This window comes from Vipera ursinii (genome assembly GCF_947247035.1).
Source record: "Vipera ursinii genome assembly, chromosome: W".
NCBI classification, from domain to species: Eukaryota; Metazoa; Chordata; class Lepidosauria; order Squamata; family Viperidae; genus Vipera; species Vipera ursinii.
The window spans coordinates 1,700,689-1,718,052 of NC_139522.1; the positions used below are offsets into that span (position 1 = coordinate 1,700,689).

General features: G+C 44.5%; 1 long non-coding RNA gene across 1 annotated transcript in view; it reads left to right on the top strand.

Annotated features, from left to right (window-relative positions):
• The first annotated feature begins 322 nt into the window (after nucleotides 1-322).
• LOC310648206 overlaps nucleotides 323-17,364 on the top strand; it is a 29,389-nt gene continuing 12,347 nt past the window's right edge. Inside the window, exon 1 of the long non-coding RNA XR_014494034.1 lies at nucleotides 323-454. This is a non-coding gene — a long non-coding RNA (uncharacterized lncRNA). The remainder of the gene's footprint in view (nucleotides 455-17,364) is intronic.

The window sequence follows — 17,364 nt, forward strand, 5'->3', positions numbered from 1 at the left end:
CCTCAGTAAACTACACTTTTTTTTTTAATTTCCACTTCACTCTTCCAGAGCCTGTTGGTTTAAAACTGAAATATTTATCCCTCTGCTTTGCTTTAAAGTGCACTGGGAAGACCAGCATTCTCATTTTTTACCTTCAGCATCACCACAGATGGCAGCCTTCTGTGAGATACAATCCGTATAAGCTGCTAGTTGTCTGTCCCTGTCTTACAGTGTTAATTTTATAATGACTATGTTTACAGGAATTGAGTTACTTTTCATAAACATTGAAGTCTTATTGAAGCTAATCACTGTCATTTTTTTGTTTCCTTGTTTAATTTACAGTGCTGGCCCCAAGGGTGATAACATTTATGAATGGAGATCGACAATTTTAGGACCTCCAGGTTCAGTATATGAGGGTGGTGTTTTCTTCCTTGACATCACATTTACACCAGAATATCCCTTCAAGCCTCCAAAGGTAAGAAATGCATCACATGTTCTCATTTCCTGCTAATATATCACTCTATACAACATATTAACATTTTATATAGTATTCAGTATAATTTCATTCACCTTAGTATTTAGTATTTTTTTCCTTTCTACAAATGTACTGTAGCTCCCTACCACATGGGTAGGTACAACAGGCAATGACTGAAGCACATGGGTAGCCATAAAGATCGTCATGGAATCATAGAGTTGGAAGGGACCTTGGAGGTATGCCAGTCCAACCACCTAGCCAGAGCAGGAAAACTCACAAAATAATAATAATAATAATAATAATAATAATAATAATAATAATAATAATAATAATAATAATAATAATAATAATAATCAACCTTTATTGTCAAAGTACAACAAGTGTACATTGAGATTAGCTGAGCCTCCCACCGTGCTCTCTCCCCCCAACACACAGTGACAACAAACCCTCCATCCTACCACACCATGTGAACCAACTACACCACACACCGGCCTCCCAAGTCAATTCTGCATAGGTTCACAGAGATTATGTCCCATTTAAAAGCCTAACAGCCCATGGATAAAAGCTATTTTTCAGCCTGTTGGTACGGCTGGTTATATTCCTATATCTCCTACCGGATGGTAGGACAGTAAAGAGATACTGTCCAGGATGTGAGTCATCCCTGAGAATCTTCCTCACTCTTCCAAGGCAACGAGCCCTGGCGCTGTCATCCAGTGGTGTCAGGGAACAGCCCACAATGTCTTGTGCTGTGCTCACTACCCTCTGTAATACTTTCCTGTCCGTGGCTGTCAGACCAGCATACCAAACCACAATACCATACGAGAGGACGCTCTCTATAGTAGACTGGTAAAAGAGGGTCATTAGCCGTTGTTCTACCCTGTTCTTCCGCAAGACCCTAAGCAAGTGAAGCCTCTGTTGGGCCTTTCTAGCCACCTGGGTTGTGTTAACTTTCCAGGTCAGATCTTCACAGAGGTAGACTCCCAGAAATTTAAAGGAGGAAACTCTCTCTACACAGTCCTCCCCGATGTAAAGTGGGGCAGGTTCCTCCTTTTTTCTCTGGAAGTCTAACACCATCTCTTTCGTCTTGCCATTGTTTAGGTGCAAGTTGTTGTTACTACACCATATGGATAGTTTTTGTACCTCCGCCAGATAAGGGGCTGTCCAACCTTTGCTTGAAAGTCTCCAGTAATCAAGCACCCATGATTCCAGGAGGCAGACTGTCCCCCTGCTTAATAGCTGTCATGCCCGGGAAATTTCTCCTTATTTTGAGTTTAAATTCCCTTCTGTAACGCTTCCACCCACTAGTTCTTGACCTACCCTTGGGCAATATAATAATAATAATAATAATAATAATAATAATAATAATAATAATAATAATAATAATAATAATAATAATAATAATACTTTAATTTCTATACCGCCCTTCTCCCAAAGGACTCAGGGCGGTGTACAGGGCAAATATAGTAAAAATACAACATACAAAAGTTAAAAAAGAATTAAATAATACAGCCCAATTCCAATAAAATTAATACAGTTAATATTAAAAAACCCCAAACCCATCAGACCAGGCTGGCTTGTTCAAATAAGTATGTTTTTAGGTCACGTCGGAAGGAGCAAAGGTCGGGAGCCATCCGGAGCTCCACTGGTAAACGGTTCCAAAGGTCTGGCGCGCCCACAGAGAACGCCCTCCCCCTGGGGGCCGCCAGTCGACACTCTTTGACCAACGGCACCCTAAGGAGGCCCTCTCTGTGGGAGCACACTGGACGAAGGGAATTCGATGCCGGCAGCAGGTGCTCCCGTAGGTAATCCGGACCCATGCCATTTAGGGCTTTATAGGTCATTACCAGCACCTTGAATCTTACCCGGAGGGCAACCGGAAGCCAATGCAGCTAGCGGAGTAGAGGTGTTACATGGGAGTATTGGGAAACCCCCACCCCCACTCGCGCGGCTGCATTCTGCACCAGCTGAAGCCTCCGAGTAGTCCTCGAGGGCAGCCCCATGTAGAGAGCTTTGCAGTAGTCCAAATGGGAGGTCACGAGCGCATGAGTGACTGTGCGCAAGGCATCCCGGTCCAGATAGGGCCACAACTGGCGTACCAGGTGAACCTGGGCGAAGGCCCCCCTAGTCACAGCTCCTATATGATCTTCCAAAGAGAGTTGTGAGTCTAGGAGGACACCCAAGTTGCAAGCCCTATCTACGGGGGGTAATATCTCATCCCCCATGGTTAGAGATGGAATAATCTGAATTTCCCGATATGCCGGCACCCACAGCCACTCAGTCTTGTCAGGGTTGAGCTGAAGCCTGTTCCTCCCCATGCAGACCCGAACCGCCTCCAGGCAATGGGACATCACATCGAGGGCATCACTGGGGTGGTTTGGGGTGGAGATGAAAAGCTGGGTATCATCAGCATATTGATGATACCCAACCCCAAAACCACGAATGATCTCACCCAGCGGCTTCATATAGATGTTGAACAAGAGAGGCGAGAGGACCGACCCATGAGGAACTCCACAAACGAGAGGCCTCGAGGTCAACCTCTGCCCCCCTGCCAACACCGACTGCGAATGTCCCAGAAGGTAGGAGGAGAACCACTGAAGAACAGTGCCTCCCACTCCCAACCCCCTGAGACGCTGCAGCAAGATACCATGGTCGATGGTATCAAAAGCCGCTGAGAGGTCTAATAGGACTAGGACAGAGGAACAGCCCCTGTCCTGAGCCCGCCAGAGATCATTCACCAGAGCGACCAATGCCGTCTCCGTGCTGTGCCCGGGCCTGAAACCCAATTGGTACGGGTCCAGATAATCAGCTTCCTCCAGGAACAACGGGAGCTGGTGCGCCACCACGCTCTCAACAACCTTTGCAAGAAAGCGAAGGTTGGAGACCGGACGAAAGTTGTTTAATACAGCTGGATCCAAGGCAGGCTTCTTGAGGAGAGGTCTCACCACCGCCTCCTTCAAGGCAGCAGGAAAACTACCCTCACTCAAGGAAGCAGTTATCACTGCCTGGATCCAGCCTCGTGTCCCATCCCGAGCCGCATAAACCAGCCAGGAAGGGCACGGGTCCAATAAACACGTGGTGGAGCTCAGCTTCCCCATGATCCTGTCCACATCATCGAGGGTCACAGGATCGAACTCCTCCCAGATAATATCAACAAGACCGCCCATGTCCTCATCGTCAGACTCTGCGCAGTCGAACTCCAAACCGGACCGGATCCGAGCGATTTTGTCCGAAAGATGTTGGTTAAACTCCTCAGCATGGCCCTGCAAGGGCTCCTCCCTCACCTCCTGATTAAGGAGGGAGCGGGTCACCCTAAACCGAGCGGCTGGGTGGTTATCTGCGGACGCGATGAGGGTAGCAAAGTATTTAGACCTTGCCATCCTCATCGCCGCGAGATAAGACCTAGTAAAGGACCTTAGTCGCGATCGGTCAGATTCAGACCGGCTGGATCTCCAACAGCTCTCTAGGCCCCGTCTCCGACGTTTCATTTCCCGGAGCTCCGTGGAAAACCATGGAGCCCACTGGGATCTGCACCGGGTCAGGGGCCGCATGGGTACAACTCAGTCAAGTGCCTCCGTGGCCGCCTGTTCCCAGGCTTCCACAAGGGCATAGGCCGAGCTGTGAGCAAAGGAGGCAGGTGGGGACCCCAGCGCTGCCTGGAACCTCTCAGGGTCCATTAAGCGCCTAGGACGGAACCATCTCATTGGTTCAACAACCCCACGACAGGGAGTGGCAAAACGGAAGACCAACCGCAGGAGATGATGATCGGTCCATGACAGGGGCATAACAATTGGAGAACCCCCACCCAGATCATCTAACCACCATCCAGATAGAAAAACCAAATTGAGCGTGTGGCCCCCCACGTGAGTCGGGCCCTGAATTACTTGCATCAGGTCCATGGCCGTCATGGAAGCCATGAACTCCTGAGCTGACTCAGATGATCCTCCCAGGGATGGTAGATTAAAGTCACCCGAAATCATAAATTTAGGGAACTCAATCACCAACCCCGAGAGGATGTTGAGAAGCTCAGACAGGGCTACTGCTGCGCGACTAGGCAAAAGGTACACCAGCAGCAAGCCCAACTGAGCCCTAGGGCCACATCTCAAGAGGAGGGACTCACACCCGGCTATTTGGACAACGGTGGCCTCCCGCGGGCAAAGGGTCTCCCTCACAAGTACCGCCACTCCCCCGCCCCTACCCTGAGCCCGAGGCCGGTGCAGCACCTGGAAACCTGGTGGGCAGAGATCGACCAGAGGGACACCACCCTCTGAGCCCAACCAGGTCTCCGTAATGCAAGCCAGGTCCTCATGCTCTCCCTCAACCAAATCCCGGATGAGAGGAGCCTTATTAACTACGGACCTGACATTGAAATACACAAGCCTGAGCTCAGGTGGCTGCTCATCCTCGCTCCCGGAACCACGGGCCGAAACCAGAGGGTCGGAGCACATCACTGCTTGAAGATAGTGGGGACGCACTCCCGGATGTTGATACGGCCCTCTGTTCATACACCTGCTGCCATTCCCTAACGTCGTGGGAATAGGTAATCCCACACCCCGTTCCGGGGCCCCGGAGGCAACCAGCCCTAGCTCCCTCCCGACGTGATCAATCCCGGACCTGGCCTGAACAACAGTTGGTGGACACCCCCCAGTTTCCAGCCAAACCTGTAATCCCTCCCCCCTCCCTAACCCCACAAAAAAATTAGCTAAAAAATTAACCAGGGGCCTCTTATCAAGTTTATACCGGAGGCTCCTGTCCCTGCCCAACCATCTCTCAGGGTCCCAACAATTGGGCCCTTCATCAAGAGGAGAAGTGGAGAAAAAGGCGGGTCGCACCCAGGAAGGGGGGGCACCCCTGAGGGCGAACAAGTCCGTGCAGGTATAGCAAAGGCGAGTCATGATTGTCCAAGCAAGTCCAGCAAAAGGCGATCCCATAATTAATCAGGAGGGTCTAAAGTTAGAAGGAGAGTGGGTATCCAGACCGCCGACCCAGCTCCACTGCCACTCAAGCTGGGTGAACCTCCAGAACAGGTCAACCACCGTCCTCTCACGACGGTCGTAGCTCTGATCCGGGGAGCGGCCTGGAACACACGCCCAGGGTAAGGCATACCCCATAGATCTCTCACCTCTAGGGGGGGTAGCAAATGTTAAGTCTAAGCCACTCTCTCACCGTGACTTTATACCCGGGTCCTTCTGAATCCCTTGGGGGCACGGCAGACAAAAGAATTAAGCAGCTATTCGTCCAAGGCATAAAAGCCTGATGAATCATAAAATAGCAAAATATCCCGGCTGCAGATGTTCTTCTCCGTGGAAGGAGAGGGTCAGGCGATAAGTAGGCAAACAGGGGAGGAAACCAAGATCCCCGCAGATCTTCCGCTAGGCCGCAAACTCGGTCTAGCTGGCCTTTCGGAGCATGAGCGACGTAAAGATGGTCTGTGCCGCCCAACCATCCTAGACACGAACCGTCCGCACTCCACCACTGGGCCGCAGGTCTCCACGTCTGAGCAGCCGCAGCACTCCAGCTCACCTCCACACCAGCCGCTCCAGACGCCACCGCAATTCCTCCGCCACTCCACCATTCCAAGCGCTGTTCCAAGCTGCAGCTCCATAGGCTCCGAATATCAGCTGATCGGCGCCTTCCAGAGCGCGGCTCCTCCGGGCCTTCCAGGCTCTTCCAGGCTCCGCCGAGCTCCATCGGCACCAATAACCTGCTGATGGGTGCCTCACAGAGCGCAGCTCTTCCGGGCTCCTTCGGTCCCACCAGGCTCTCCTAGGCTTCACCGGGCTCAGCCGAGGCCCCTCCAAAGATCGCCGGGACTCACGGAACTTACGGAGGACTGCGCCACCGCCGCTGCTGCCGCTGTCGAAAAGGCAGCCGTCGCCGAAAACACTGCCACCGCCAAAAACGCCGCCGCTGCCGCTACCGAAAACAGCAAACCAACAGCCCTCTGTCTGCCAATCCTAACCCACCAACATAGAGGGCACAAAGCACCTCTGTGGGACTCCTGTGGGACGCCAAGCAGCTGGAGCTCGCGGAGCTCAGCCAAGCACGTCCGCCATCTTGGACATGCTAGAGAATACAGCCACATCCTCTTCCCCGTGACAGCCCTTCAAAATATTGGGAGACTGTTATCAGGATTTATACATATTTAACTCATATTACAACAGCTGCCATAATGTAAATGCAGTTCCACAAGATGAATAATGAGAACTACCAATGTGAAAGTAAACAAAATACAGAATAATAGAGCTGGAAGAGACCTTTGAGGTCTTCTTGTCCAACCCCCTGCTCAGGCAGGAAGCCATTTCAGACAAATGGTTGTCCAATCTCTTCTTAAAAACTTCCAGTGTTGGAGCATTCACAACTTCTGGAGGCAAGTTGTTCCACTGATCAATTGTTCTAACTGTCAGGAAATTTCTCCTTAGTTCTAGGTTGCTTCTCTCTTTGGTTAGTTTCCATCCGTTGCTTCTTGTCCTGCCTTCAGGTGCTTTGGAGAATAGGTTGACTCCCTCTTCTTTGTGGCAGCCCCTTAAATATTGGAACACTGCGGCTTCTGGTTCTGCACAGCTAGTGCTACAGGCAAGGGATCAAGATGATCCGAGCCCTACAGCTGATTTCTCTCTGTTTGGGGACCCTAAATGGGCCCAAAGCCACCCCAGAGAGGTGGCAAGGAAGGACAGAAGCCCCGCCGATCCTGGGGAGATGGTGGTCGATCTGGACATCTGGGGAAAGCTCTCCAAAAACCGACAGAAGAAAAGCTAGCGTCATTCGTGACTCTAGCCCAAGCTACATGCAGCTGAAGCCAAAAAGCACTAAACTAAGCGTGATTGTAAACAGTGTGAGTGAACTGGGTAAGAATATTGATTTTCTCTCTTCTACCTGACTGATTTCCTAAGGAAAAAAAACCCCAGAAGTAAAAATCCTCCGGAAGTGAGAAGGGGGGTGGGACTTCCTCTAAATGGAAGTGGCGAATTATGTTTACTGCTGGGGGGGGGGGGAGATACAGAAAATTGAAAGATGGACTGGTGCTGACATCTAGTGGTGGATGAAAATACTGCCCTAAATATACAGCCCAGAAAAAAAAAGCCCACAAAGTAAATTTGAGGATAAGGAAAAAGATTTGACAAGATGGATTGCTGAGCTGTTGGGAGTACCACAAGAAATGGGGAGACAAGGAATGATGAGAGAAATCTTCAATGAATATGAAGGGGCAAAATCTTTTTACAAAGACATGATGTTTGATTTGCCTACTATATCTACAACAACATTTACAAGGTTATGGAAAGACTCTTTGATTCAACGTAATATATTGATTGGGAAAGATGCTTGGCAAAAGAAAAAGGGCTAAAATGAGAATTGAGGAATTAGATGATGGGGTGTATCAGAAGGAATATTTAAAAATTAAACACTTGTTTCAATATGGCTGAAGAAATAGAAAGATTTTACTTTAAGAGGGATGAATCCCCCCCAAGTAAGACAGTATTTTTTCTTTTCTCTTTTTTATTTTGTTTTTTGATATGAACTAAAGAACTAAACCTTAGTTCTTTCCTCTAGCCATTTGTAAAATGAATCCCAGATTTGGTAATATTCTGTGTCTTCTTTATCTTTCAATCTCATAGTTAATCTGTCCATCTCTGCGCATTCCAATATTTTTTTTATTAAGTAGTATATTATTTTCTTACTGTTTTTCTCCCGTTTTTTCTTTTTTTTCCGCATGTGTTTTCTTTTTCTATGTTTTTCTTTTGTGTCTTTTTCTTACTTATTTTTAAGACATGAAAATAGATTTAAATATTTTAAGGTAATTAACTCTGGGAAAATTTTAACCAGTAGAAATGTTTTGAACATTATAGGGAAAATAAATTTAAATAACAATTGTAAACAGGATTTATGACGAGGCAACCAAGATGACCAGATAGAAAAGAAGCATGATATTGATGTGATTATTATTGGTAGAAATTTTAGAAAAATCTTTATATTTAATTGTTACCTATCAAATTAATAAGAATTGTATTAATTTAAGGTTGCAAAGAGTATATTATTGGAAGAAGAGAAAATCAAGCAATGCTATTATGTGAACTTTGGAATATAGAAACTAACTGTTAGTGACTACTTTGTAAACATAAACCCAGACAACACGCTGTTTACCAAATATCAAGGTGTTTATGTTAAAAAATCAATTTATATATATATATATATATATATATATATATATATATATATATATATATATATATATATATATATATATATATATATATATATATGTTTTCTGAGGTTTCCGCGTGTGTTTATATGTGGATCTTCGGTCATTCAGGTTTTTTCCCGCGTAGAACTAAAGGTGTAGGTGCAACGTTTCGACGGAATCCCATCCGTCATCATCAGGCTGGAGGCTTCAGCTTCCTTCTTCTGGGAGAAGCAGAAGAAGCATACCCTTCTGAGATTCGAACCTGGGCTGATTGTAAATAGTTAACATTTGACTCATATCTCCCCTTGCAGAAAGCTAACAGAGAGCGAGAGAGATCCTGTGGCTCAAGAGGTAAAAATACTGCCTAATATGCAATCAGCCCAGGTTCGAATCTCAGAAGGGTATGACTGACTGATGAAGACTAAAGAGTCAGAAATGCATCTTAGTCTCCCTTAATTCTTTGTTAGTAATTTACACAAATATATGAACTGTCCGGTGTGACTACAGCCTGTTCGATGGCCTTTGAGATAAGGCTGAAAACAGGAAATAAAGATTTGCCCCATGTTTGGGGCCTAGCAAGGTAATCTAAATAGTTAAATAGTTAACATTTGACATATATATATATCTATCTATATCTATCTATATCTATCTATATCTATCTATATATATCTATATCTATATATATCTATATATATATCTATATATCTATATCTATATCTATATCTATATCTATATCTATATCTATATCTATATATATATATATATATATATATATATATATATATATATATATATATATATACTGTATCTATATCTATATCTATATCTATATCTATATCTATATCTATATCTATATCTATATCTATATCTATCTATCTATCTATCTATCTATCTATCTATCTATCTATCTATATATCTATATCTATATCTATATCTATATCTATCTATCTATCTATCTATCTATCTATCTATCTATCTATCTATCTATCTATCTATATATATATATATATATATATATATATATATATATATATATATATATATATTGGAACACTGCTCTCATGTCACCCCTAGTCCTTCTTTTCATTAAACTAGACCAGGAGTGTCAAACTGCCGGCCCACGAGCCAGTTTCATCATACTGAAGCCATGCCCACCCCATTGCTAGCAATGCAAAAAGAATCGCAATACATCACGACACGTCACATGACATGGTGAGTTTGACACCCATGAACTACACATACACAATTTCAGCAACCTTTCTTTATATGTTTTAGCCTCCAGTCCCCTATTCAATTTTGTTGCTCTTCTCTGCACTCTTTCTCAAGGTCAAGGTCAAGGTTCCCCCGCACATGCGTGCTAGTCGTTTCCGACTCTAGGGGCCGGTGCTCATCTCCGTTTCAAAGCCGAAGAGCCAGTGCTTGTCCGAGGACGTCTCCGTGGTCATGTGGCAGGCATGACTAGACGCCAAAGACTTCCCACCGTAGTGGTCCCTATTTTTCTACTTGCATTTTGACGTGCTTTCGAACTGCTAGGTTGGCAGAAGCTGGGACGAGTAACAGGCGCTCCCTCTGCTACGCGGCACTCGGGATTTGACCCGCCAAGTTGCCAACCTTCCGATCGACAAGCTCAGTGTCTTAACCCACTGAGCCACCGCGTCCCTGCACTCTTTCTAGAGCAGGGCTTTTCACCCTTTTCACCCATTGTACCACTTTTAGGATATGGCAACATCCGAGTACCACCAGTCGCCTAGCAAGGTGTCAAAAACTTGATGACCAAAAAAACAAAAAGGAAAAAAGTGATGAAGTACAGGTAGTCCTCAACTTACAACAGTTCGCTTAGTGACTGTTCAAAGTTTATGGAACCAACTGCCGGTTGAGCTCCAGACGGCACCGGATCTTCGCTCCTTCCGGCGCGGGTTAAAGACCCATTTATTCGAACAAGCTGGCCTGGCCTGATGGGGGAACGTTAGGGTTTTAATGGGTTTTATATTCTGATTGTTTTAATTGGGCAATTATTTAATCCTTTTTTTAACTTTTGTATTTCTATTTATATGCCCTGTTCACCGCCCTGAGTCCTCCGGGAGAAAGGCGGTATAAAAATTTAATAAATAAAAAAATAAAAATAAATAAAAGTTACAATGGCACTGAAAAAAGTGCCCCCCAAGAAACCAGCCTGCCCACCCGGCAGTGCTCTTCCTCCTGTACGAGGTTTTCATAGTTGTGAGCATTTCTGTTCAGGATTGGCAGCGGGGGTGGGGTGGGGAGGTGTTTGGTTTTTATTTCCCCCCCCCTCTGCTGGGTGGTTGCAGCAGGTTTTGGTCACTTCACATGACCCTGGGACACTGTGACCATCATAAATATGAGTCAGTTGCCAAGCATCTGAATGTAAATCACAAGACCCTGGGGATGCTGCAACATTCCAGCTGATTGGCACTTCTTCTAGGCTCAGCAGACGTGCCAGGATCAGCGCCGAGCTCCAGCTGGAGCCTGCCGCTGATCCTGGCCCTTCTGCTGAGCTCCGACAGCCCTGCAGCTCCAGCTATCTCTCGCTTAGGCTTGTGCGGTACTGCCACCAGTTCAGCTCATTCCCCTCCCCCGCTACCACTTTTCTAGGATGGTCGCATACCACCTGCCAGGTGCCAATGTACCACAGGTGGTACCCATACCACTGGTTGAAAAGCCATGTTCTAGAGTCTCAACATCTTCTTTACATTGTGGATGTCATGGTTCTGATAAATGAGACAGTTCAAACAAATTTCAAGCATTGTTTATCTAATAAATGTTAATAATGAAAGGAAGCATCGGCACTCATGGAGGGATGCCAGAATCTGAATTCTCCTCCCCTTGACACATCATATCCTGCAGAATCTCCCTCCCTTAATTACAGGTCATGAATCACGTTCACCAATTAGTTTTACATATGAAGTTTCACTTCCCTTTCTGTGCGCGGCTATTCTTTTTTATTTTTATTGAAAAGTTTTACAATACATTTTTGAATACAAACCCCCCTCCCTCCCCCTCCCCTCTCCCCAACCCTCCCCAACCCTCCCCTCCTCCCTTAGCTAAATACAGGGTATAAAAATACAAACAAACATAATCTAAAATATGCAAACAACAATAAAATATTAAATTCTATCGCACTTTAACTCTCAGTAAAATAACTACAAGCTAGTTATACATCATATATATCCACTACTTATTCCTTGGTGGAGCAGTGGGCTAATGCCTCCTTACATAACACCAGCTACCTGCAATTAGTGCAGGTTCGAGTCCCACCAGGCTCAAGGTTGACTCAGCCTTCCATCCTTCCGAGGTAGGTAAAATGAGGACCCAGATTGTTGGGGGCAATAAGCTGACTTTGTAATAATGCCGCTTGGGGTGTGTGTGAAAGCCCTAACAAGCAGGCATATACATAGAATGAAGGCTACTGCTAAGCTTGTAAGCCGCCCTGAGTCTTCGGAGAAGGGCGGGATATAAATGGAATTAAAATAAATAAAATAAAATAAATGCTAAGTGAAACTTTTTAGTCCCATATTTATTCTGAATATAATCAATCCATCTCCTCCACTCCACAATGTATCTCTGTTGCGATTGGTCTTTCAAATACGCTGAAATCTTTGCCATTTCCGCCAAGTTAGAAACTTTCAAAGTCCATTCTTCTATAGTCGGCAGTTCTTCCTTCTATTCTTATCTTCTCAAAATAGCCGTTTACATTTCCCTCCCTTCAGGATTCAAACCGAAGGAGTTTAAACAAAAGGCTGTCTCTTATATTGTCAGTGCAAAAACATGTCAATGTTTGCAGCATTGACATCCAGCCCCCCTTACAAAAAGAACAGATCCTGTAATGTAAACAAATACAAGTTAGAAGCTGGCTTTTGGTTTGTTGGGGTGTTTGTCATAAAACTTTTTGATAAGTCTGTCAGCTTTCACATTGCTAGATTTCACCCAAATGGCTTCAGACAATGGGTATCCCTTCCATTGTACTAGGTACTGCAATTTTCCCTTAAAGATTCTAGAGTCAAGAATATGTTTCACTTCATAATGGGTCTGACCCACTAATACGAGGGGTCCAGGTGCTTTCTTAAGGGTGGTCTTAAAGTGGAGGCTCGAAAAGGTTTCAGTAAGCTACAATGGAACACCGAGTGAATTTTTCCCAAAAGTCTGGGGAGTTTCAATTTTACTGTGACCGGGTTGATGATTCTCACAATGGGGAAAGGCTCCAAGAATTTCAGTCCCAATTTCTTGCTAGATGGTCTAGCAGCTCTCCACCATTCTGCTCTTCGGGGCTCCGGCAGTACAGTCTCACAGCCTGTGTAGTCTCCACTGGATTTGTTCCAGCCTGACGACCAACTAATCTCTGCTACCTGCTCGGATTCTGCCCCCAAATGGGACTTCTGCAAAAATTCATCTTCCCACAGCATGCTATCTGTTAATTCCTGCTCTGAGTTGTCAGCAGCCTCCAAGTCTCCATCTCCAAGCCGATTCTCTTTTTCCATGATAAAGATTCTCCCCTGAATCTTTGCCAACTTCTCTCAAGGCTAGAGACAATGGCAGGTTGCTTGAAAGAATTTTGATTCTGGCATGATGTCATGGTTCCGATAAATTTCAAACAAATTTCAAGCATTGTTTATGTAATAAATCCTAATAATGAAAGGAAGCCAGAATCTGAATTCTCCTTCAAGATTCAAAGCAAAGCAGTTTAAACAAAAGGCTGTCTCTTATATTGTCAGTGCAAAAACATGTCAATGTTTGCAGCATTGACAGTGGTGACCAAAAGTGGATGTAGTATACCAAGTGTGACCTTACCAAGGCATTATAAAGTGATATCAGCACTTCAGGTGATCTAGATTCTGTCCCTCTGTTAATGCAGCCTAGGACTGTGTTGGCTTTTTTGGCAGCTGCAGCACACTGCTAGTTCATCTTTAGGTGATTGTCGACTAGGACTCCAAGATCCCTCTCATAATTACTACTATTGAGCCAGGTACCACCTATACTATACCTGTCCATTTGGTTTTTCTTGCCTAAATGTAGAACCTCACTTTTTTCACCATTGGATTTCATTTTGTTAGAAAGGGGCTTATGTTCAAGTCTGTCAAGATCCTTCTGTATCTTAAGCCAATAATAATAATAATAATAATAATAATAATAATAATAATAATAATAATAATAATAATAAGAATAAGAAGAAGAAGAAGAAGAAGAAGAAGAAGAAGAAGAAGAAGAAGAAGAAGAAGAAGAAGAAGAAGAAGAAGAAGAAGTTGTTGTTGGAAGGGACCTTGGAGTTCATCTAGTCCAACCCCCTGCTGAGGCAGGAAACCTTATACCATTTCAGGCAAATGGCTGTCCAGTCTCTTCTTAAAAACCTCCAATGTTGGAGCATTCACCACCTCTGGAGGCAGGTTGTTCCACTGGTTAATTGTTCTAACTGTCAGGAAGTTTCTCCTTAGTTCTAGGTTGCTTCTCTCCTTGACTAGTTTCCATCCGTTGCTTCTTGTCCTGCTTTCAGGTGCTTTGGAGAATAGCTTGACTCCCTCTTCTTTGTGGCAGCCCCTTAGATATTGGAACACTGCTATCAGTGTTAAGGAATTTGTTGTGCAGAGGTCTCCTTGTGCTACCAAAGAGTTGCACAGACAAGGAAGGGTACTGAGAGCAGCAAGAGTCACACAGTAAACACGAGTAAACTGAGTTGTAAAAGCAAAAAGTAGTTTACTTTTGAGGTGGTGTAAAAACCAAAATGCACAGTCAAAAATAAACAGTCCAAGTCATACACAATAGCAACAGTCCAAGGAGTAATCCAAAATACAAAGTCTTCTTACCGGTCCAGAGGTTAATACACAGTTCACAGTAACAGAGCAAAAACAGTAACAGTAGAGAGCAGTGAATTCAGAGAGAGAGAAGCTACGTTCCTAGCTTCCTCTTATGGCCATGAGAACACTTACACACCCATTGGCCAATTAACATCTTAAAGTCACAACATCTTGGTTAATATATTTTCAACCCAACATTGTAGGCTAACACCATATGCCTAACAATGTCACCCCTCACTCTTCTCTTCGTTAAACTACACATACCCAATTCCAGCAACCGTTCCCTATATGTTTTAGCCTCCAGCCCCCTAATCATCTTTGTTGCTCTTCTCTGTACCCTTTCTAGAGTCTCGACATCTTTTTTACATCGTGGTGACCAAAACTGGATGCAGTATTCCAGGTGTGGCCTTACCAAAGCATTGTAAAGTGGTATTAGTACTTCACGTGATCTTGATTCTATCCCTCTGTTAATGCAGCCTAGCACTGTGTTGGCTTTTTTGGCAGCTGCAGCACACTGCTGGCTCATATTGAAGTGATTGTCTACTAGGACTCCGAGATCCCTCTCACAGTTACTACTATTGAGCAAGGTACCACCTAAACTATACCTGTGCATTTAATTTTTCCTGCCTAAATGTAGAACCTTACTTTTTTCACCATTGAATTTCTTTTTGTTAGATAGTGCCCAGTGTTCAAGTCTGTCCAGATCCTTCTGTATTTTAAGCCTATCTTCTGGAGTATTGGCTTTTCCTGCCAGCTTGGTGTCGTCTGTAAATTTGATGAGTTCCCCATCTATCCCCTCATCCAAATTGTTAATGAAGATATTGAAGAGCACTGGGCCCAGAACAGAGCCCTGGGGCACCCCACTACACACTTCCTTCCATGTAGATGCAGTTCCATTGAGGACCACACGCTGAGTACGGCCTGTCAGCCAGCTACGAATCCATCTGGTGGTGATGCTATCTAACCCACATTTTTCTATCTTATCAAGTAGTAGGTTGTGATCTACTTTATCAAATGCCTTACTGAAGTCCAAGTAAATTATATCTACAGCATTCCTCTGGTCCATTAATTTTGTCACTTGGTCAATGAATGCAATAAGATTTGTCTGGCATGATCTGTTTTTGAGAAACCCATGTTGACTTTTAGTGATGACTTTGTTTGCATCAAGGTGTTCACTGATTTGTTGTTTGTTTATCTTTTCCAGAATCTTCCCAGGTATTGAGGTCAGGCTGATAGGTCTGTAGTTTCCGGGATCTATTTTTTTTCCCTTTTTTGAAGATGGGAACTACATCAGCTCTCTTCCAGTCCTCTGGTAGTTCCCCAGTGCTCCAGGATCTATGAAAAATATAGCTCAGTGGTTCTGAGATCACGTCTGCCAGTTCCTTGAGAACTTTGGGGTGTAATCCATCTGGTCCTGGTGATTTGAACTCGTCTAGGCTAGACGGGTGTTCACTTACTATTTTTTTGCCTATCTTAACTTGCGTTTCTATTCTGTTTTTTATGGCACTGGTTTTGGTAGGTTGGTCTGTTTTTTCCCTTTGTGTAAAGACAGATGCAAAAAACGAGTTAAACAGTTCTGCTTTCTCCCTGTTGCTTGTCACCTTCTTGCCACTTTCCCCCACTAATGGACCAATCATTTCCTTAATTTTTTTCTTGTTTTTTATATGTTGAAAGAAGCATTTTTTGTTATTTTTGTCTTTAGTCGCAAGCCTTAGTTCATTTTGAGCCTTAGCTTTCCTCACTTCATCTTTGCAGGCACGGGCTATTTGCTGATATTCTGACTTAGTTATGTGCCCCTCTTTCCAATTCTTATACTTGTCCTTTTTATCTTTCAATTTATCAGAGAGTTCTTTATGCAGCCATGCTGGTTTCTTTTGAGAGCTGTTGTTTTTCTACTTTGTTGGTATTGTGCTAGACTGGGCCTTTATTATCTCACTTTTCAAAATTTCCCAAGCTTCTTGAGTTGTTTTCCCCTTTAGGATTCTCATCCATGGAATTCTTCCCATGGTCTCTCTAAGTTTATTGAAATTAGCTCTTTTAAAGTCCAAGACTCTAGTTTGGCTGTGTTCTATTGCTTGTGCCTCCAGAATGTTGAATTCCAATATTGCACTTCCCCACAAGGTTCCTGTGGCTTCGACACCTATCTTCTGGAGTGTTGGCTATTCCTGCCAGTTTGATGTCATCTGCAAATTTGATGAGTTCCCCTTCTATCCCTTCATCTAAATCATTGATGAAGATATTAGGTTTTAGGTTTAGGTTTTATTTAATTTGTATACCGCCCTTCTCCCTAGGGACTCAGGGCGGTTCACAGGGCATATATAAATAACAATACAAAAGTTAAAAAAGATTAAACCAATGCCCAGTTAAAAACAATAATACAATTCTAAAACAACAATTTAAAACCCATAATCCCCCGTCAGGCCAGACCAGCTAATTCAAATAAATGGGTCTTCAGGCCACGACGGAAAGTTCGGAGGTCTGATGCCATCCGGAGCTCCACCGGCAGTTGGTTCCATAATGCCGGAGCGCCCACAGAGAAGGCTCTCCCCCTGGGGGCCACCAGTTGGCATTCCCTGACTGGAGGCACCCTGAGGAGGCCCTCTCTGTGGGAACGCACAGGGCGGAGGGGAGTTGACGCTGGCAGCAGGTGGTCCCCGAGGTAACCCGGACCCATGCCATGTAAGGACTTGAAGATCATAACCAAGACCTTGAAGAGTACTGGGCATAAGACAGAGCCATGGGGTACCCCACTGCATACTGCCCTCCATTTAGATGCAGTTCCATTGAGGACTACACGTTGAGTGCGGTTGGTCAGCCAGTTACGAATCCATTTGGTGGCTTCTCTATGGGTATAATTTATTTATTTATTTATTTTATTTATTTAATTTATATACCGCCCTTCTCTCAAGAGACTCAGGGCGGTT